The sequence below is a fragment of the Cryptomeria japonica genome, chromosome 1 (genome assembly GCF_030272615.1).
Source record: "Cryptomeria japonica chromosome 1, Sugi_1.0, whole genome shotgun sequence".
Lineage (NCBI taxonomy): Eukaryota > Viridiplantae > Streptophyta > Pinopsida > Cupressales > Cupressaceae > Cryptomeria > Cryptomeria japonica.
Window position 1 is genome coordinate 390954478 of NC_081405.1, and position 24862 is coordinate 390979339.

The following is a 24862-nucleotide window of genomic DNA, read 5'->3' on the forward strand; positions in this document are numbered from 1 at the left end:
CGTTTTCCTCTCCTCTTCCTATAAAATAGGGTTCTATCCCTTCATTCAAAACATCTTGAAATTCAGTAAGCTTATGCTACCCTTTTGAGCCCAGGAAATCATCTTGGCAACTTGATCATCTCATCCTTATCATTCACCCTTATCATTTGTGCACAATATTGGAGAGCCATCCATATCCAGCAATCAAAGGAGCACATCAAGTGGAGCATTATCAAGGGGCGCCTTCACTTCATCAAGCTCAATCCGAAGGAGAAGGTAAAATAGCAAGGTGAAATGGTCTTTTTAGGATATTTTAGTATTTTGCATGTTTATTTCGTTATGTTTTGATCAGTTTACCTTTCAAATCTATTTTTCCCTCTTCATTTTGGCACGCCCGGTGGGACTCACGTCCCTGAGAACTAATGTTATTGTTTTTTTTTAAGGTTTTTGTGAGTTGTGAGACGCAGGTTCCAGAATAGCGCGACTGCAGAAAAAATAAAAATAAAAATTATATATATATATATATATATATATATATATCTCTTTTTCGCAGGTTCCAAAATCGTGGCTCTGCATTTCTGCGCGATAGCTCCTCCTTATTCTGTTCTGTTTCTTTCTTTTTTTTTTCTGTTTCTGTTGCAGCACGACAACTCTGTTATCTGATTTGTTATTTGATTTGTTGTTTGTTCTATTTTAGTATAATCTGTGTGAAAGTAGGAGAGTATGCTCTTGTCTATATAGACAATCAGAAATCCAGACTTTTCACTTTTCTATTCAGTTTAGCACGACTGTATGCTCTGACCGCAGGAAAGTGTGAAAATAGGAGAGTATGCTCTTGTCTATCTAGACAATCAGAAATCCGGACCTTCGACACTTTTCTATCTGTGTAGTGCTACTGTCTGCTTTGTTAATCTGTCTGAAAATTTTAGGCGCTAACTGTAGTCTGCATTTAATTTATTTATTTCCTGTTATCTGCTCTGTTTAAATATAATTTGTCCGCCCGCAGGAAAGTGTGAAAGTAGGAGAGTATTCTCTTGTCTATCTAGACAATCAGAAATCCGAACCTTTGACATTTTTATTTTATTCTATTTAGTGCGACAATTTGCTCTATTAAATCTAGGGTTTCTGTCTGCTCTGTTAAATCTAGGGTATCTGTTCTGTTAAATTTAGGGTTTCTGTTCCGTTAAATCTAGGGTTAAAAAAAGTAAATTTTTTTTTGTTTTTTCGCCATATCTTCTTTATCTTGACTCCATTTCCCTTCAAACTTCACCATATTCTCTACATTGCCATTTTCCACATTTTCTTCCTTGGAGGCCTTATCTCAAAAATCCACTTTTTGAAGCCCAAAATCCCATATTTCTCTATTTTTAGGGTTTGCCATAACTTCTTCCCTTTTCATCCAATCACCTCCAAATTTTTCCCATATTATCCATCTTCAACTTTTGCTTCTTTGTCCCTCTTGGACAAATTTTCCCATTCCTTCATCTCTCCTCCAAAATCCCCATTTTTTCGCTTGCATATCCCTTAGAAAGTGGTAAAAACCTAGTCAAACCCCATTTACCCATCAAAGCTTTCTTCAAATCCACATTTGTCATTAGTAAAAAAGTTTTTATTCATGTTTTTCTATTTATTCCCAAAAAAATAAAAATAAATAAATATTTTTGTCATTTTGTTGATTTTTTGCAGGACGCTTGTTGAAGACTATTTTTCCAAACTACTAATCAAGTTGTTTTGCAGGACGCTTTTTGAAGACTCCATTTTTCAAACTACTAATCAAGTGGTTTTGCAGGTTGCCTAGCTGATTCAACCAAATATTGTGCATTTATTTAAATTAGGCACCTAGATATTAATTAAAATGGAATGAACCATTGTCTTATGTGTCTTTAAGAAAAGCGTAAAGGTAGGAAAGTATGCTCTCGTCTTACTAGATGATCAGAAATCCAGACCCTCCAACCTTTTCTTGTTTGATTGTGTGTTTATCTCTAGCGGGCCTGCCCTCCCAACTTGCTCTTTGAGAAGGTAAGAGGGGAACGACCCAAGTGAGTACACCCGGACCTGGGGTTCCCAACTCACTATAATAAATAGGCCATTGACTACGAAAGGGTTAATGGTTGGGGCTATATGAGAGTTCACTCTCACATTGGGTGCTTAGTAGGATCCTAGAGATCTCAATCATGCTTGCGTGACTACTAAGTTCTTGGTGCTTCGTTGGGCTATAGGCCTCAATTGCGCTTGCACAACTTCGAAGGGTAGCTCCTAACGGGAAGACTTACTAAACACCTTGTTCATAGTGGCTAAAAACCCTTTAGTCATTGGTGCAGGAGGTCGGACCTCTGAAGCGGCCCATATTCTTACGGCCCTTAGTAGAGACACAAAGTTCGCCATGAGGAGTTTTCATGGGAATTGATGCTTGGCTGCCCCGAGAAGTGAGTGTCGTGGAGGGGAGCCAGTGGGGTCAAGCATCTAAGTGTCCGCTCTGGGTAAGCGTAGATGGGAAACCAATTGGGATTCAATGACTATTGTCCTTGCCAGCCTTAAGAATGTTGTATATGAGCATGAGTGTCTTTGAGATAATATGGATTTAATCATTGTGTTTGCTTTGTTTGATACATACTTGCCAAGAGTAGACTAAAAACACATCACTATCCCCAAAAAACTTTGCAAAAATATTTGTCAAGACACAAACAAATTGTCCAAGTTATTACCCACACCAAGTTCAAAATTGCGTCAAAACTCCGTCCATCCCATTTTTCATAAGCCTAAGAGAGAAGCTAAGAGTTTATCCTCTACGTCAACATTCAAGTTTGTCCTTTGAAACACCTACTATCATCCAAATCAGGGTGGTCATATCCCTTCATACAACTTGCCATTTAAATAGATCCTTCATGTTCATGCCAAAGACCTTCATGTTCATGCCAAAGACAACCTAGTCATCAAGTTTTCTTCTAAACCATCACTACCATACCTTCTTCATCAATCATCCTCAAATTTCTTAAGTCCTTTCATCCACAAATTTCTTAAATCCTTTCATCCTCAAATTTCTTAAGTCCTTTCATCACAAATTTCTTAATTCTTTTCATCCTCAAATTTCTTAAGTTCTTTCATCACAAATTTCTTAAGTCCTTTCATCACAAATTTCTTAAGTCCTTTCATCCTCAAATTTCGTAAGTCCTTTCATTCTCAAATTTCTTAAGTCCTTTCATCACAAGTTTCTAAAATCCTTCCATCACAAATTTTCTAAGTCATTTCATCACATTTTTCCTAAGTCTTTTCATCACAAATATCATGTATGGTCGCAACTCGATCCCAAAAGAAAAAGATGGTTGATTAACAATATGGCATGCCAGACATTGGTGTCCTATATGAAGATCCCACGCAAGATCATACACAAAGTGGGCAACCAAGCGATCAAGATCAAAGCCAAAATCTTGACATGGTTAACCAAGATGAACTTTGTCCGGAAGTGCAAACTTTCCTAGCGGATTCTTATAACCAATAGATGATAGAAAAGTTTATTTAACACAATCCTACTGCACTTCTAAAAACTCTTCTTGAGCATGGAGCTCAACTTCCACCTGAATTTAATAGATCCGCTCTCGTCCAACAACCACAAGGAGACCTCGCTCCCACACAAAGTGCTGCACCTACTATTCAAACTCAATCAATTGCAACCCCATCAATCATCCAAGCCCAATCAATGCCACCCGCGACACCTCCCACCACGATCTCCATCCCGCCTTCTTCCTCCTTACCATCCATACCACTATCAAATCCAATCTCATCCATTCTCCAACAAACTTCTATACCACCTCCTTCTATTCAACCACATATTTCTATTCCAATGTCGCAAATTTTATCCAGACCGCATTCAATCCCATCACAACAGTTGGTGGATCACAACCAACTATCACACGAACCCCAGCAACATTGGTCATCACATCCCACGTTCCCACTTCCTCATCATATCAATATATTGGTGGTGGTGCAATTTCTTTAGTTCATCCAATTCTTGGGGCAGATACAATTCATCAATATCAAAGTCCACAACAAGACCTCATCAAGGAAATTCAAGACATGAAGAATATCATCAAAAACATGAAAGAAAAGACTAATAAAAGGAAAGCTTACTCATTTGAAGAGTTTTGCCCTTGTTCTTATGACCCATCTATATCAGTTGCACCGTATTCCCCGGGATTTGAGATCCCTAAGCTCACCAAGTATGAAGGCAAAGGAGACCCTCGCGACCATGTCCGCGAATTCCACATCTTATGCCAAGAAGTCTCCTATAGTGACCTTTATCTTCGTAGACTCTTTCCCAAGAGTCTCACGGGAGATGCCCTGGCATGGTTCTCATCTTTACCACGAGGTTCCATTGTCTCTTTTCCAGACTTGGCAGAAAAATTTGTGGCCCACTATGCATACAACATGGGTAATGATGTTTCTATGATGGACCTATGTAATACAAAACAAAGGCCTGGAGAAACCTTCGCCAATTTCCTACAAAGATGGCGACATCTTATCAAAAAATTCCAATGGGACATGCCAGAACAACATCAAATTGAACTATTTCAAAAGAACTTGGTGCCTGAACTTTCAAGACCTTTAATATCTCAATGTATCAAATCCTTCCAAAAATTGACCGATAAGGGCCTTGCCCTCGAACGTGTCTTGTTGGAGGAAGGAACCTTGAAACATTACCAGAAGTCATCACAAAGTTCTTCCTCTTATCATAATGACAAGCCAAAATTCTGGGCTAAAAATAAAAACATGGTCAATGATGGTGTAACTGATGTGAAGCGGGTCCAAACCGTGGCCACTCCCCCAAAATACACCACCAATATTCATCAATTCAACAATCAAAATAATTCAAATCAATCTCAAAAACCTCACAACAATGTGTCAATCCAAGGACGACCACCCCGATCGAATAACAGGACTCCAAGAGATTTCACTCCTCTTGCGGAGCCTATTGAAGTGGTGTTTCAAAAACTTGTCCAAGCAGGTATAGTGGTTTTTCCAATCACTCGCCCGTTTGATCCCAATCAACCTAAACCAAGATGGTATAATGAAAATGAGTATTGTGAATACCATCGTATCAAGGGACATGATACACGAAAGTGTATGAAACTGAAGATCTACATACAAGATCTCATTGATAGAGGTGAGATTGAGGTAGCAAATGCAAAACCTGGTAATAACAATGACAAACTCAAAATGTACCAAGAACCCTTCCCAAAGCATGATAAAGGAAAAGGCTCATCATCTAACGTAATGGATTATGACTATGCTAATCATGTAACCGGTTTTGATTTTTTAGTAAGTCGCATTGAACTTGCAGACAATCATGTCAATGTCATAACCATCCAAGGAGTTAATCCTCCTTCTTCCCAAAGCAGATCAAACCCGGCTAGAATAGTCATTCAAGGTGCCATGCCTTCCACCTCCCATTTCCAAAATGACTGTAATGCAACTACACGCCGAGGAAGAGTCACCATCCAAGAAGTTCCTCCCCCACCAAACCCTCCACCCATGTCTTCCACCTGCCGATATGACCTCCTTGATCAACTTGGGAAGACACCCACGCAGATCTCCATTTTGGAACTTCTCAAGACTTCTCCAGTCCATAAAGAAATTTTGGAACAAGCCCTTCTCCAATCACGCGTTCCTGATAACATCAATGCCACCCAATTTCAAACCCTCATTGGAAACCTTGTTGCCCAGCAACACATTGTATTTAACTCCAAAGATGCTCCCGCAGATGAGGACCATAACAAACCTTTGCACATAGAAGCTCTCATCCACAAGCACAAGGTCAAACGTATCCTGATAGACGGTGGATCCGGGCTTAATCTGTGTACATACAAATTGATAAAACAATTGGGACTTTAGGAGGATCTGATAGACACATCAGGAAGGATCACAATAAAGGCATATGATGATGCAGAAAGAATTTCAAAGGGCATGATCACCTTACCTCTTCAAGTGGGCCCCATAACAATTGAAACCCCTTACCAAGTACTAGATCTTGATCTCCCCTACAACATTCTCCTCGGGAGGCCATGGATTCATTCATTGCAAGCCGTACCCTCCACCTATCACCAATGCATCAAATTCCCCTATAATGGAAGAGTGATCACTATCAAAGGTGATCCCCAACCTTTTCAATATTGCAAACTATTAGAGGGGAAGCATCTGTATCATTGCCCACTAAATAGGCCTTCACCAACGCTTCCATCTGACACATCAAATGTTGCCTCCACATCATCCCAACCAAATAATCAAATCAAGATCTTGGATAATGGATGTGGAGAATACAAATTGGAGGACGTCTTATTAATAGGAAACCTCCCTCTCTCTCCTAAGTCATTTGGCAAACCAAATGAGCTAAAAAAGGACCCGAAATCAGTCATGCAATGCCAAAGCACCACCTTCCAACAATGGGGCCCACTTGATAACGAGAACCTCGAAGCAGATATCTCTTCATGGCTATACCGGGAAGAGGACGATGATCCAACAAGAATATCCAAAGAAATGTATCCAAAAGCATTTGCCATAGTTGAAAAAATGGGTTACAAAGGACACGGTCTGGGACCAGAGGAGAAAGGAAGAAAAGCACCCATAAATCCTATCTCCTATAGATACAACAGAGGCTTGGGGTACACCCCGGTGCCTAAGATTACTATCGCTAGTGCCCCTTCTAGTCCTTCTTTGGATATCGAAAGTGCTGATGAAGATGAATTCCATGAAATGCCTTATGAATACGAGAAAGATACCTTTTTCGATGCTTACATCAATACCATCACCCCCATAACCCCTCCCACTTCACATGAGCTACATCTTGTCCATCCTGAACTCATTGACTGGGGCCAATGAGACAACCCCAATTTAGATATCTGCATCGACGATAATGCTCTCATTGCTCTCCTAACAACGCAAAATATGGAAGATGGTAATAGAATTGAGGGTATTCAACTACACGAAAAGGGATACTTTGGTAGTCAAGTCAATGCCCTTATCCACAAAAAAGATAATAAAAAAAAAAGATATGATTTCCTAGGTGAAAACCTCCCTGAGGCGCCTTTGGATGAACAAGAAATAAAAACAAAGTGCATATCTGAAAGTGAAAACCTGGAAAAGGCACTTGATGATGAGGGATTTGACCTCCCTACCATTGGTTACCTTCTACAGGACAAATCAAATTTGTTGATAGAAGAAATAGACAGCATCAACATGGGCACTGAAGTCATTCCAAAAAATGTGCTCATTGCCAAATCCCTCACCGAAATCTAGAAACAAGACTTCATCAACTTCCTTACAGAGGTTAAAATCAATTTTGCATGGTCCTATTCCGATATGCTAGGGTTGGATCCTGCCTTGGTGGTTCACAATCTTGCCGTCCGCCCAGATGCAAAACCTGTAAAACAAAAACTCCGCAAAATGCACCCGCATATTGCTCTCTTGGTCAAGGCAGAACTTCAAAATTTGTTAGACGCAGAATTTATCAAACCCATAGACTACACTGAATGGGTCTCCAACATTGTGCCTGTCGGCAAACCTACTGGGGGCATCCGCATTTGCACAGATTTCCAAGATCTAAATATAGCTTGTCCTAAAGACGATTTCCCGCTCCCAAACATAGATATGATTGTGGATCTTACAGCCGGACATGAAATGCTATCACTAATGGATGGGTTTTCTAGATACAACCAAATCAAGATAGCAAATGAGGATCAGCATAAAACCGCATTCACAACACCATGGGGTACTTTCTGTTACCGGGTCATGCCTTTTGGCCTTAAAAATGCTGGAGCTACATATCAATGGGCAATGACAACAATTTTTCATGACCTCTTGCACAAAATTATGGAGGACTATGTGGATGATCTGCTAGGCAAATCCAAGACAAGACAAGAGCACATCCCTATTCTAAAACAGATCTTCGAAAGATTGGAAAAATACAAGCTGCGCCTAAATCCTAAAAAGTGTGTGTTTGGTGTCACATCGGGAAAACTACTAGGATTCATTGTTTCCTGCAGAAGCATTGAGTTGATCCCGCAAAAGTAAAAGCTATTATGGAAATGCCTCCGCCAATAACTCTCAGACAACTACGTAGTCTCCAGGGAAAACTCTAGTTTGTCAGGTGTTTCATTTCACAGCTAGCCGACAAGTGCCATCCATTTGCACATTTGTTACCTAAAGACACAAAATTCAAATGGGATTGCCTCTATCAAAAGGCCTTTGAAAAATTAAAAGAATATCTAGCATCACCTCCAGTTTTGATGCCACCTACCCCTGGAAAACCCCTCATTTTGTACATATGTGCTACTACAGTGGCATTGGGGGCATTGTTGGCGCAAACAGATGATCAAGGGAAGGAACACGCCATTTACTACATCAGTCGGATGCTAGTAGGATATGAACTCAACTACACCCCCATTGAAAGAGCATGTTTGGCATTAGTATTCAGCACACAGAAACTACGACACTATATGCTAAACAACAAGACAAAATTAATTGCTAAAATTGATCCACTTAAATATCTCCTGTGAAAAGCTGCTCTCATTGGCAGAACGGCTAAATGGGTCATGCTCTTAAGCGAGTTTGACATTGAATATGTGGACAGAAAGGCAATCAAGGGACAAGTCATTGCAGATCAACTGGATGAAGCTCCACTTCCAAGCGACCATCCTCTTCTCACAGAATTACCAAATGAGTTCATTATGACTGTTACCACATCCTCCACATGGAAATTGTATTTTGATGGCTCCTACACTCAAAATGGATCGGGGGCAGGAATATTATTGGTCACACCTCAAGGAGATGGCATCCCCAAATCATACAAGATGGCCTTTGCATGTACTAATAACATAGCAGAATACGAGGCCCTCATCACAGGTTTACGCTTGGCTATCCATTGGAAAATAAAGGAATTACAAGTCTATGGTGATTCCCAGCTCGTCATAAAACAAGTCAATGATGAATACTAGACAAAAGATGATAAACTCCTTCCCTACCGTACCATGGTTGAAGATCTTAAGCAACATTTCACGGCAATCAAGTTTGATCAAATCCCACGAACAAACAATAGGGCTGCAGATGCAATGGCCACCATTGGCTCCCTCCTTCAAATGCCAACACATAGTCAGAAGTGCGAGTTCTTGGTCGAGCAATTGTTTATACCGGCATACAACCTACCAGAATCTGAAATGGTGTGTGTTCTCGTTGGTCCAGAGTCCCCTTGGTACCAAGAAACCTTCGCCTTCCTCAAAGACAACACTATTCCCCCACATCTCACCAAAACACAACAACAAACTTTCATCCGCCGATGTGCCCGTTACACCATCCTTGCAGACACCTTGTTCAGAAGGCATTTTGATGGTTCCCTCCTAAGGTGTTTAGATAAACAAGAAGCCGAATGGGCATTACGCGAAGTACATGAGGGCATCTGTGGGGCACACTCAAGTGGACTCACATTGGCTAAAAAACTTTTGAGAACAGGATACTATTGGCCTAAAATGGAAGAAGATGCATACAACTATGTGAAGAAATGCATCCCTTGCCAGCAACATGGTGACAAGATTCATGCACCGTCACAAGAATTGCAGCCATTCATTACACCATGGCCCTTCTCGCAGTGGGGGCTCGATCTCATTGGGAAAATCCACCCTTCATCTTCCAACGGACATAAATTCATTATCACCGCCACCAAATACTTCACCAAGTGGGTAGAGGCTATCCCTTTTACTTTCACTACCGGCAAGCAAATATCCAAATTCATCTTGAACTACCTAATCTACCGATATGGCATCCCAAAAGTTATCATCACAGATAATGGTAAACAATTTAAAAACCAGGATGTCAAAGAACTCTGCCATAAATTCAACATCCAACACCACTTCTCCACTCCATATTATCCCCAAGGCAATGTCCAAGCTGAGGCTTCTAATAAAACCCTAATAAAAATCCTCAAAAAGACAGTCAATGAAGCGGGCCGTGATTGGCACCTCCAAATCCATCCTGCATTGTGGGCCTACCGCACCTCCATCTGCACCCCCACAGGCGCCACTCCTTATTCCCTAGTATTTGGTTCTGAAGCTATCCTTCCCCTTGAGATCAAGATCCCCTCTCTAAAGGTATCGCTGCAAAACATCCTACCAGAGGAAGAATACAGAATTGCCCGCTTACAAGAGCTAGAATTGTTAGATGAAAGGCGCCTCAAGGCCTTGAATCATCTCCGGGTATATCAAAACCATCTGCGCATGAGTTAACATAAAAAAGTCAGAACCCGAGAATTCCAATTTGGTGATCTTGTCCTCATGGAGAATCAGAAAAATCTACAAGAACGAGAAAAGAAAGGCAAGTTCGAGCCTAACTAGCTTGGACCATATGTAATCACAGCGACATATGGATCAGGAGCTTATCAGTTGGCCACTCCTAAAGGCGATCCTTTGGATGATCCGATGAATATCATGCACCTCAAAAGGTTTTATGCTTAGTCCTCAAAAAGTCTTAAATTGTCAAAAAAAATAAAAAAATGAAAAAAAAAAAGATCCTGAAAAAATTGTCACTTTGGTGCAAACCTGGCAAACAGGCACCTTATGATACAAAAAAATTTTAAAAAAAAAAGAAGAAAAAAGAAAGAAAAAAGAAAGAAAAACAATTTGTGGCGCTATGGGCAAGTATCTTGGTGAAAACCTCTGTGCGGGTGCCAAGGTAAATAACCGGATCCACTGTCTATCAGGTCGATACTACAAATCATCTGCCATCCAGCCCACCCATGCACAACATTCCTTCTTTTCCACCTCCCAATAAAACATGCGTATGATGATGAGTCTTCGCCTAAGTCATGAACAAGAAATGTTCCAGTGAAACTGAGCTTTCATGCCTCTGTATAAGCTTCGAGAAGTCTTGAGAAACAATCCCAAGTCCATCCTAGTTCTACTCTTGGCAAGAGGTATCATTTGGTCGCAAGGAAGAGACTTGTTAGATTTTGTTAGATTTTTTCATATAGGCTTGCATCTTTTGCCCTACAAATGCCACTATTTACGACTGCCTAGGTTCTTCCATATCCAGGTATGTTATGATAGGTGCATACTGGGGCATATTTCATAGTATGGCATGTTTTGGATCCTTCTTGTATAAACCGGCGACCTGGTACTAGTGTTTATCAACACTTACCTTCTCGTATACAAGAGGTATCGGTGTGTTTGAGGGTTTCCTTGCACAAACCCACAACTTTGTATTAGTGTTTCTTAACACTTGCATTGTTGTGTGCAAGAAATTCCTGTTTGTCTACAGAGTCAGTCCACGCCCTGGGTTTCTCATGGCATCTTGATTTCTATAAGCAGTGGTGCAAGTCACTCAGGGCAACATCAAACTAGGTTGGCTCTCCACATTTGTTGTACACAAAATCTCACCATCATTCCATCAAATCCTAAACTCAATAATCCCAGGGAGTTCTCAATTGCCCCCATTTTCCTCTGTGGTCTCGCATCTCTTATTCTTCTTTCCAAATACCTCACGACTACTTCATATATCTTCCTCATTTATCCCTTCCACCCTAATTTTTCTTCCTCCATTTTTCTTTTTTTTTCCTCACATAATCAATTATGATTCTAATCATGTCTTATACAGGATGAATCCTTCCTGAAACCAGACGTTGTGATCTGATCATGTCTTATACAGGATGAATCCTTCCTGAAACCAGACGTTGTGATCGATCATGTCTTATACAGGATGTATCCTTCCTAAAACCAGACGTTGTGATCTGATCATGTCTTATACAGGATGAATCCTTCCTGAAACCAGACGTTGTGATCTGATCATGTCTTATACAGGATGAATCCTTCCGGAAACCAGATGAGCTGATCATGTCTTATACAGGATGAATCCTTCCTGAAACCAGACGCTCTGATCATGTCTTATACAGGATGAATCCTTCCTGAAACCAAACATTCGTTGTGATTGATCATGTCTTATACATGATGAATCCTTCCTGAAACCAGACATTGTGATCAATCATGTCTTATACAAGATGAATCCTTTCTGAAACCAGACGCTCTTATCATGTCTTATACAGGATGAATCTTTTCTGAAACCAGACGTTGTGATCAATCATGTCTTATACAGGATGAATCCTTCCTGAAACCAGACACTTTGATCATCTTTGTCTTATACAAGATGAATTCTTCTTGAAACCAGACTGAATCTAGATCTTATCAATCGAATCAAATCAAATCTATCGGGATATCAATTTCGCAAAACTCCAAAGATCAAATACCTCAATTGATCTCCCGAGGGGGCATCACCATACCGTAATCTATAAATCAAGAGCCGGGGCATCCTATCAAACCAATATCAACATCAAAACAAGATTATTCTTTGAATCAATGCGTCATCACACCTCGCTTCAAAGAGGGGCAAAATGTAGACACTTAAAAATAATTATTTTAATTATTTTTTAATTCCTCACATAATTAATTAATTAATTATGTTAATTAAAATTCTTCTCAATATTAATTAAATATAATTAATATTGTCACTATAGCATATGATTGATTTATTTAATAAATCAACCCCTTTCTTTATTCTTCTAAAAAATCAAATCCTCACAAATCTTCCTCTTAGCTAATTAATTTCAATTAATTAGTTAACCTATATGATTCCTACAAATCATCTTCTTAATTCATCATTAACCTAATAAATTCTTCTAGAAACTCCCTAAACTCACTTAACATTATTCTTTTAGTCAAATTCTCCTACAAATATAAATCCCACCTAACATTTCCTCTAATTCCCCTCCTAATGAGTCGTTAATGGCTAATCATCATGATTAGCCACAAAGTCAACTCTTTGTCCTTTCATCCAGCCACTAGCTTTAAATGCTCTTTTTCTAGATGAATGTAAGATTTTCAAAATCTCACATTCCTCTAGGCATTTCCCTCTCCCAAGGAATTTTTAATTCCTTTTTATTCTTCTAATCCCCATAATATCCGTTTTTGGAGAATTTTTAATTCCTCCAATGCATCTTGTAGAGTGTGGAGATACGAAATGCCTTTAAGGCATATTTCTTGGTCTCCACACCCTCTCTTGGACCTTGTGTGACCTCAAAAGTAAATCTTAGCCCTTCATCTCGAATTCATCCTAGCCATCTGTTTTCCTCTCCTCTTCCTATAAAATAGGGTTCCATCCCTTCATTCAAAACATCTTGAAATTCAGTAAGCTTATGTTGCCCTTTTGAGCCCAGGAAATCATCTTGGCAACTTGATCATCTCATCCTTATCATTCACCCTTATCATTTGTGCACAATATTGGAGAGCCATCCACATCCAGCAATCAAAGGAGCACATCAAGTGGAGCATTATCAAGGGGCGCCTTCACTTCATCAAGCTCAATCCGAAGGAGAAGGTAAAATAGCAAGGTGAAATGGTCTTTTTAGGATATTTTAGCATTCTGCATGTTTATTTCATTATGTTTTGATCAGTTTACCTTTTAAATCTATTTTTCCCTCTTCAGTGAAATTAAATTTGCATATCCATTTTGGGAATTAAGTGTTTGGAGGGGCTTTTGAAGTTCATGGCCTATATATTGAATACAGTCATTTTGAGAAGATACTATAAGTTATTGCATGACTCTTTTTCTATTTTTCCTCACAAAAGAAGAGGAATTATAAACTTCCTTGGAGACCAACTTGAAGGATAGAAAAGAGACTTCAACTACAATAGTATAAGCAACGGGTTAAGTTTTGAGACACCAATACATATCTTGGTATTTTCAAAAGAAGATTTGTCTAAAATCTCAGTTTCTATCTTTTTAAGAAAATTCTTAAAGACTTGAGTATGCAAGTTGTATGAGCTCTTACTGGCTGCTATATTTATTGTATTAATTATTAGCAACAAAAAATTATAATTTTATCTTATGTGAACTATTACATTTGAATTAAGCACTATCATAACAATTTGAATAGGCTATGATAAACTTGGAAAAAGAACTAGTAGGTGAAACTGAGCTCTATTCTTATTTTTTACAAGCACATATAGTAAAGAAGTAAAATAGTTTAAATTTGGTTTAAGTTTACTATTCTTAAGAACAAACAAAAGAAAGGGTTGTATTGTAATTCCATCTCTAATTTGCATAGCAAGTACCCATACTTTCTTGCTATGAGTCAAGGACCATTATTACAAGTATGATTGTAATGCAGAAGTTTAGTTAACATTATGAAACCTTGAGATTAAGGCACATATATGTATACATGAGTGTGCATGAATGCAAGCACGTGTATACGTGACTCTTGCAACAATTAACTTCATTGAAAATAACATGAACATATTATGAATGGTAGTTGTCCATGATCATAGCACTACAAAAGATTGCACCAAGATTGGTCTAGAAAGTAACCCTTAAACATTGAGTCAAGTTTGACCCTAAATCCTTGTCAGTATGTCGTTAACATGTAAGATAACCTAGTTTATTAGGATGATAGAACCTAAGATTGTTGTTCTACCCAAGTAGGGTGATGAACATTGGTTGCACGTTCATTTGTTCTTGCAACTATGAAAATATTTGGCCAAGGTGGTGTTGTGCTACGCAAGTTTTAGTCAGTTCACTTGGTCTAGATGCACTACCTAGTCAGACGTCATAGTAGTTAGGAGATACCTATGGTGTGTGACCGACTAGAATTGTGTAGGGTCAAAATATCAAGGTCATATGGCATTAGAGATAACCTCTTTTTACATCCTTGTGAAGGGTAGGGTTGTTTCCCGTAGGAAGATGTGCGGGGGAACGCCAAGTCTATTGTTGGGTGGTAAATCGCCTCGATGATACTTTCTCTCTGGTCAACATACTATGATTCTTAAAAAGATTCGAAATGGAATCCGAGTGTGGTAAACCGTAAACTACTCTTGTACTTAATTTAATATTGTACTCTATTAGAGTTGATTCCTTAATTTTTTTTATGCATATGAAATTGTAATTGGAATGTTGATGTTAATGTTGATGTTATTATTTATAGAAAAGTTAAGTTTCTTTACTTTAAAAAAAAAATAGTAATTTGTATTGTCATTTGTTAAGAATTGAAAAGTTAGTTTGCATTATTTTTCTACTATGGAACTTAGCTTGTTACATATGGTATTAAACCTATTGAGTCTAATGCTAAACCCAAGGCTTGCCACTAAGAAAACAATGATAGTGAACTGAAACAAAGCATTTGGGTGATGTAGGATGTGGATATGAACAACCAAACAGAAAAAGGTTCGTGACCCAGTACATGTTTGCCTTTGGCCAACCAGACTAAATATGATTACTCATGTTGTTCTCTTCCTTCTAACATGGAGACCTTAGCGAAAGTTTTAATACAACTTTAGAAGGAATGACGTAGTTGGACAACCTCAAGAAAGGAAGCAATGAAAGCATCCATCTTCTCAAAAATGAACCTAAAACCTAAACCAAAAACATAAACTCAACCTGAAGGTCATGTTGAGCCAAAGAAGCCAATAGAACACCAAATGCCTACTATGGGTTGTAGACTTGTCTTGTACTTTGACATAGATGGGCAAGAAGAACCCATAATAGATAGTGGTAGCAACTCATAGATAGAGCTCTCGGATTGTAAATAATGATGTATATTTAATAATCTTTTAGAAGTGATTAATGAAAAGAAACCAATTTTGTTGGGTTGTATAAAGTGTATCAATGCTTGCAAATGAATGAGATGTTTAGTTTAGTGAAATTAAACAAGTGTTTTATATTATTAGGAACTTATATCCAAGATAACATCGAAGGATTTGGATCAGTAGAGACTCCAATGACCAAAATTAATCAACTCCTACATATGATGTGGGAAACCCAAACCACACTCAATAAGCTAGAGCAATGGGTAGAGGGTCAAATGATAATACAGATGAAGAGAAAGAGTCTTAGTTTAGAGACAGCTATAGAAGACATGAGCACACTACCCAAAGTGAGCATAGGGGGAGAAAACTCATGCTCATACTCAAACTGGGAAAAAGGAACATGTGTCTAATGTCATGACATGAAAAAGGTCAAGCTGCCCAAGTATGACGATTCAGTGTCAGGGGACGCTACTGAATCATGTCTGACTAAAATGGAAAAGTATTTTGAGATCCATGACTACACTAAGAACATGAAAGTTGAATGGTGATCTTACCAACTGACAAGGGAAGCGATCGATTGGTGGGAAAACAAGAAGGCCAAGTTAGGCATGAGGTTAACAGACACGTAACCTAGGATCGATTTGTAGAAGTTTTTAGGCAAAGATGGCTGCCTCGGCTTTCCTTTGAGAAAAATTGACATATTTTTTAGGATCTTAGACAAGGGAAACTCTCCATCGATGAATATTCAGAGAAGTTGACCCAACTATTTAAGTATGTACCCCAATTCCAAATAGATGAGAAATACCAAATAAGTAAGTTCTTGCACCAACTACTATGGATGTTCTCAGTAGCCAGATAATCATGGGTCTCAATAATCGAATAGGTGGGTCAGTGGATGTTCTTGCACCAACTACTATGGATGAACCATATGAGAAAGTTTTTAGACAAGAGAAGAAGCTCAAGAAGGATGATGTCATCAGAGACAAAAACCAAAAAAAGGTGAAATGGTCATAGTCCTCTCGATCCTTCAAGAAGAAGGGCGATAGATATGATTCAAGTAGAAAGAATGAAAAGGGGTTCAAAGGTAATCAACATGATTTTAGAGGGTATAGAAAAGGATACAACAATTCTAGGAAGGATAGTGAAGCAACTAACAGGGGAAAAAAGAAGAGAGGACCTCTGGGGGGTTTTATACTTGCGATGGCAGGTACTATGCTAATCAATGCCTAAAATAGACCCAAGGAGGGCAACAACAAAGAAACCCCTCGCCAACTCAGCGAGCAAGTAGTGCTCCAACAGAGAATTCATGTTGTAGTAGATAACAAACAAGTAAAATTTTAGATCACCTTGATCGAGACTATAGGTATGCTTTATGAGAATCCCATAATAGTGCTTATTGATATTGGAGCTACAAAAAAAATTATCTCCTAAGCTATTAAGTAAATTTACCAAAAGAGTTGGTTTTATGGCAACTCATGGACTGTAGAGCCTGCAAACTAGTCGAGAGCTCAAGTAGAGTAGTGTTTGTTTGAAGCTAGGGTTGAGCTTCTTGGCTTCACAATAGAAATCAACTTATATGTGGCACCTTTAGGCTCATATGATATAATCTTGGGGATGAATTGGTTATGGAAGAACAAAGCTAGAGTTGACTATTTTGCTAAAATAGTAGAGTGCTTAGACAAACTAGGAAATAAGGTGTTCTTGCAAAGCACCCAACATGAGGTCAATCTACATCAACTCTTTTCTATCCAATTGAAGCGGAGTGAGAAGAAAGGGTGCCAATTGAGGATGAATATCCCTATCTTCAGCATTATTGGGATGTGTTTCCTAAAGAAATTCCTGGACTACCACCAAAGAGGTATTTCATTTTTCTATAGAATTAATTCTAGGAGCAGAGCCAATATCTAGAGCTCCTTATCAAATGACAATTGTTGAACTTGCGGAGTTAAAAGCACTATTGCAAGAGTTGTTGAACAAGGGGTTGATTTGACCTAGTGTGTCGTCGTGGGGGGCACCTGTGATTTTTGTCAAGAAGGATGGTGTCTTCAACTATATATTGATTACAAAATGTTGAATAAAGTAATAATAAGTAATATTATCCCTTGCCACACATTGATGATGTGTTTGATCAAATGCGAGAAGCCGCATTGTTTTCTAAAATAGATCTACAGCCAGGATACCATCAGTTGAAACTTAATGATCAAGATATTCACGAGACGGATTTTAGAACTCATTACGGACACTACAAGTTTACTATGCTACCTTTTGGGCTTACCAATGCCCTTGTTGCATTCATGAGTTTGATGAATAGTGTGTTCCATTATTGTTTCAACAAATTTGTATTAGTTTTCTTAGATGATATTTTAATATGTTCTAGGAATGATGAAGAACACTTACAACATTTGCAAATAGTTTTGCAATGGCTAAGAGAGCACAGATTGTATGGGGAACTATCTAAATGCACTTTCATTTAGAAAGAAGTGTACTATCTAAGGCATATCATCTCTGCTAAGGGTATAGTCGTGGATCCAACAAAGATAAAAGCTATATCAAAATGGCTAACCCCTAGAAATTTGTAGGAAGGAAGAAGCTTTATGAGCTTGGCAAGGTACTACAGGAAGTTCCTAATGAACTTCTCACGAATAGCCTACCCCATAACCTCACTCCAAAGAAAAGGGAAACATTTTGAGTGGACCGAAAGGTGCGAGAAGGCCTTTGAACTTCTTCAAGAGAAATTAACCATGACACCAATATTAAAGGTACCTTGTTTAGAGAAACATTTTATGATGGTTACTAACACTTCAAGTGGAGGACTAGGAGGATTCCTAATGCAAGGGTAAGTAATTGCCTATGAATCCTGAAAACTAAAGAACTATGAACATAATTATGTGCCTCATGACCTAGAGCTTACTGCAATTTTTGCATGCTCTACAGACGTGACATCACTACCTGTTAGGGAAGCCCTTTAAACTCTAATTTGATCACCAAGGGCTATGATATATTATCACACAACCAAATCTTAATGCACATTAGAGGAGGTAGTTGGAATTGATTTACGAATACGATTTTGAGGTCAATTACATAAAGGGAAACAAAATCAAGTGGTAGATTCTTTGAGTTGCAGACAACATATTACCTCCATGGTAGATTTTAGGGATCGATTTCTCTAGTAGCTAGAAGGAGATGGGTATCACTAATCCACAAGACCCTAGATATGAAGGATTTTGTAGACACGTAAATTTTTCAATTTTTCCTCATAATCATCTTATTACTAAAGTGATTATTATTTTCTAAATCATTTAACTTCATTAATTCATTAAATAATATTCCTCCATTTTTATTTATTAAATCATTGCATTATCTATTTATCTATCACTATTATTTCATAAAACCCTAATCTCCACCATATCATACCCATTCAATTTATTTATTTCCTTCTCCTTCCATCACAAACATTTAGTGAATGTGGGATAAATTTTGATCTCCAACTACCTTCTTGAAATCCCACATTTCTCCCACAACGGATTTACTTCATGAGGACATCTATAGAAAACATTTGCCCCTGACATACTTATCTTTTGTTTTTGAATCATTTTCTTCCATTCTTCATAGCCTTTGGTGCTTAGTGCTAAAAAAAATTTGAGAGCATTAACTATTCATTGCCACATCTTAAAGGTAGGAAGGCAATAGAGTGAAAATGCATGTGAACTTGGATATTAGTTTGTTTAAGTGTTTTGCATTCGTGTGATTTTGTAGGTACTCAATTAAAGATGGTGGAATAAATCTCACCCATGCATTTAATGCTTAATCCCTTAATCTGGATTAAGATCTCACCCATGCATTTAATGCTTAATCCCTTATTTGTGTTGCATTAATGTGCTTTGTCTTTCATCTCACGTTGGCTATTCTTTCAAACACTTAAAGTGTTTTAGACCATAAAAAGTGCAGGTTTTAAACCATGAAAGTGCAGATTTTAAAATATGTTTCAGATCATAAAAAGTGCAGATTTTAACATATTTTAAAATCTGCACTTTGATGGTTTAAAACCTGCACTTTTTATGGTCTAAAACATATTTTAAAACCTGTAGTTTCATGGTGTGAAACATATTTTAAAATTTGCACAATACCTTTGGTTGGAAGGTGTTTTAAACTTGTTCAATCCCTTTGCTAAAACTGCTCATTGTATGCTTTGCAACGTATTATTTTTTAAACTGCTCATCGTGTGGTTTGGAACATACATTTTAATTGCAGATTTGTATTTGTTTGGATAAATTTGGATTGCAGATTTGTATTCGTTGGATGTATTTGGACTGCAGATTTGTATTGCTTATGTTGTTACTTCTTACTCTTAGCTAATAATTTATGGGTTTGTAGTTACTATTTTGTTTTGTGCTACTTTAGTTTGTTTAGTTAGATTTTTAGTTGTGTTAGTTTTTAGTTTAGAGTGTTAGTGAGCTTTGTTGGTAGTTAGTTTATTATTAGTTGTTTTAGTGTGTATGTTAGTTTTATATGTTAGTAGGTTTGTTGGTTTTTGTTAGCATTAGATTAGTTTGTTAGTATTTGTGTTTTAGTTTAGATTTTTTTGTTTTTTAGAAGAGTCTTTGTTTTTGTTTGTTAGTGTCTTGGGTTAGTTTGTTAGTGTCTTTGTTTGGTCTTAGTGTGTCTTGGTGTCTTTGTCAGTTGTTAAAAGGTGTTTGTGTTGGTTTGATTTTGGAACTAACCTTGCAGGGCTAACGATTTATGCAAGGCATCCATTTTCGTTCAAGATGTTTGTCGAAGAAATTTGTTATTTTAAAACAAAGTATTTTTATTTTAGCTTAAATTACATTTCAATTTGGTGCTTAAAAAGAACAAGTGTTTGATGTGTTTGGTGCATTTGCACACCTTTTTGTTTTAGTAGATCTCATCAAGATAATAAAAAAACTATCCTCTCCCCTTGCCTTTGGGATCTTGGGTGTAAGAGAAATTGTTATTATCCTTAGAGGGTCTACCTCCCGAGAAGCCATTAGGGTCAGGTGAGAGGGAACGACCCAAGCGGTGTTTTCAATTCGGTCAAACTGTTATTATCCTTACAGGGTCTACCTCCCGAGAAGCCATTAGGGTCAGCTGAGAGGGAACGACCCAAGCGGTGCTTTCAATTCGGTCTGCTATATAAATTGGCCAGGGCGAAAGCCTTCCGCTTCTTGGTGTTTAGCCATTTTGCACGCTCCTTACATATCCACACTTAAGTGAGATATATTAGACCTTACGACGATGGTGGAGCCCTAACTAAGGGTGGGGAGACATCAAGTCCCTGAATTCTTACTAGACACCTTACTTAGAAGCCTACCCTTATTTGCCTTGGTGTGGCGATTTCAATGTGAGGGGATAACTAGTTTTCCCCCCAAGATACTCACTATATGTATTTCCTTGAGATGAGATAGAACTTTCCATCTTTGCATAGGCTATTTATAGCTTTCCAGAAAAAGGGTGATTGGGTTATGCCTCCAAGCCTAGGGCCCCCTACCTATCCTCTCTCGCAAAGCCAAGATTGTAAAACACTTCTTAAGGTGATGAGCATTCGAGGTGAAGTACCAAGATGTGGGCTGAATCGTTCGCATTGTAATCCAATTGACCTTAGATAAATAGGCTTTGTCTTCAAGTGTTTTTTATTGTGTTAAGATCAGTGAAAAGTTGGCCTTGAGGGGCTATTGAACATACACATTGACATTCAGACATTGTGTTCTTGTGCTTGAGTGTTTCTTATCACAATTGGTCACAACAAACAAGCAAATTCAAACAGAGTTATTCAAAGATCAACAAGACTGGTGGTCTTACACTTCACAGTGACAAAGAACTGAGAACATTACACATCTTTCTTTCTTGGCATCATCTTTCCAATTCTGATCTTTTAGGATTTGAGTCATTAGTCCTTCCATCAATCAATAAATCATTGTATTAACTTATCTTACGCCATCATCAATCCCAAATTGATTAATCAACTCAATCAGCTTCGTCGGCTTATCAATTAGGCTATACTGCTCATTTCCATCAATTGTTCAGTTACGCCTCTCAATTGTGCATTTTCATCAAATGTACATCTCAACTTCATCACTCACTCAATATCAATCATCCAATCATCTTCCCGTAATTTATTCAAAGAGCAATCTTCATCACAATTTGTTCGATCAATCTCTCAAGGGGTCATATCATATCAGTCATCATCCTTACTATGATATCTTTGGGACATATCTCAGTTGGTCTGATCAATTTTTTTCTTTGAAACAATGCGATAAGCTACATTGTTTTAAAGAGGGGCAAAATGTAGACACATAAATTCTTCAATTTTTCCTCATAATCGTCTTATTACTGAAGTGGGTATTATTTTCTAAATCATTTAACTTCATTAATTCATTAAATAATATTCCTCCATTTTTAATTATTAAATCATTGCACTATCTATTTATCTATCACTATTATTTCATAAAACCCTAATATCCACCATATCCTACCCATTCAATTATTTCCTTCCTTCCCCATCCATCACAATCATTTAGTGAATGAGGGATAAATTTTCATCTCCAACTACCTTCTTGAAATCCCACATTTCTCCCTAAATGGGTTTTCTTCATGAGGGCATCTATAAAAGCCATTTTCCCCACATTTGAAGCTCTCTCTCGCTTATTGAAATTTTGGTGTTGTAACGTTGATTAATTTACTTGCATACTTATGTTTTGTTTTTTAATCATTTTCTTCCATTCTTCATAGCCTTTGGTGCTTAGTGCTAAAAAATCTGAGAGCATTAACTATTCATTGCCACATCTTGAAGATAGGAAGGCAATAGAGTGAAAATGCATGTGAACTTGGATATTAGTTTTTTTTAGTATTGCATTTGTGTGATTTTCCAGGTACTCTATTGAAGATGGTGGAATAAATTTGGATCTTAATCTAATAAGGTCTCAGCCATTTCTCTCCATTCTATAGATTTAGTTTTGAATCTAATGGTCTATTAAGATATCAAGACAATATGTGTGTGCCAGAATCTCCAAAAGTAAGAAGACTAGTATGGAAAGAGGTGCATTTTGCACCATATTCAAGACACCTAGGAGTCACTAAACTCCTAGTAGATGTAAAACCCCTTTATTTCTAGAAGGATATGAAGAAAGATGTCATAATATTTGTGGTCAGTTGCTTCGAATGCCAGAAGGTGAAGGTAGAACACCAACACCCAATAGGTTTTCTATAGCCTAATGTCATGCTAGAATTGAAGTGAAAAATAATCAATAGGGACTTTGTCCAAGGATAGTCCATGTCTAGAAACAAGCATAATACTATACTAGTAGTGGTTGATAGACTTAATAACGTAGCCCACTTTATACTTGGGAATTTAACAAATGGGACATTCACTATAGCTCACAAGTTTGTCCAAGAGATATTCTAACTACATGGGGTACCAAAAAAGATAATATCAAATACGGATGCCAGAATGACATCCAAATTCTAGCAAACTCTGTTTGTAGCCCTAGGGGGGTACCAAAAAAGATAATATAAAATAGAGATGCCAGAATGACATCTAGATTCTAGCGAACTTTGTTTGCAGCCCTAGAATATCAACTAAATATTATCTCAACCTACCACCCAGAAATAGATGGCCACACAAAAAGGGTCAATCAAGTTCTGGAAGACCTTTTAAGAATGTACTACCCGTATCAGCGATACAAGTGGGAACACTACCTACCCTTGGTTGGATTTCATACAAATCTTATCAATCATCCATAAAGATGGCACCATTTGAGGCATATTATGGAACAAGGTGTAGAACTCCTATCAACCGAGATAAGCTAAAAGATAAGATAACCCTCGGTCCTAAAATGCTCTCAGAAATGGAAGAGAAAGTCAAACTAATCAAACAAAGGTTAGTAGAAGATAATAATTGGCATTAAAGCTATGTAGATGCAAAGCAAACACCAAGATAGTTTGAGGTGAGAGAGAAAGTACTCCTACGAGTTAAACCTCATAAAATAGTCATTAAATTTAAAAAATCTTCAAAGCTTGCACCTAGATATGTTAAATCATTTAAGGTCCTGGAAGTCATCAACCTGGTCACATACAAAATTTCTCTACCCCCATCTCTCGCCTAGTTGCATGATGTATTTCATGTATCTAATCTCAAAATGTATATATCAGATTTTGAACACATGATTGGTTGGAATTCTTTGCAGATACAAGGTACAAGACATAGGGGTGGTCACGATCAAATCACTTAGGGTTCTTTAGGTACATAAGCTTCACTTACATAATAGAGAATTCAAGTAGTGTAAGGTCTAGTGGGACAATAATTTAAGCATAGTGCAACTTGGGAGGATTGTAATGAAATCCACCAAAAGTTCCCTTATTTGTTTATTTTTAACAGTTGAACTATTTCCAATATGTTTATGTTGATACTCTAATCATCAAGGACAATGATTCACAAGGGGAAGGATATGTTACATTTCTATTTTTCACTGATACTAAGCTATGTTTTAATTGTACTATTATGTGATGTTACACAATGTTAAATTGAATAGTGGTTCAAAATTTATTTTGAAAGATGATTTCATTTGAAGGTTAATGAAGTTTGGTATTTCTATTGATTCTTGAGCCTCTGTTTTGGGGAAAAAATAAGTGGAATTGTAGCAATAGAAATCAATGTTGTTCCTTAAAGGAATAGATTTTAGGAAACACCGACTCTTCATCTTTAGAATTTTGTAAAGAATACGTATTGCAACTCTTAGTAGGGTATAAGTTATTAGTAGCAAAATATTATAATTTTATCTAATCTGAAGTATTGTATTTCAATCAAGAACTCTCATAATAGTTTGAGTAGGATGTGATAAACTTGGAAAAAGAACCAGTAGTTAAAACTAAGCTCTATTATTTTTTTTTACCAGCATGTATAGTAAAGAAGTAAAACAATTTAAATAAGATCTAAGTTTACTATTCTTAAGAACAAATAAAAGAAAGGGTTGTGTTGTAATTCCATATCTGATTTGCATAGCAAGTACTCATTCTCTATTTCTATGAATCAAGGACCATTATTACAAGTATGATTATAATGCAAAATTTTAGTTAACATTATGAAATGTTGAGATGGAGGCACATATAAGTATGCATGTGAGTGCATGAATGCAAGCACATGTATACATGTATGGTGACTATTAGACTCTTGCAACAATTAACTTCTTTTAAAATAACATAAACATATTATGAATGGTAGTTGTCCATTATCATAGCACTACAAAATATTGTACCAA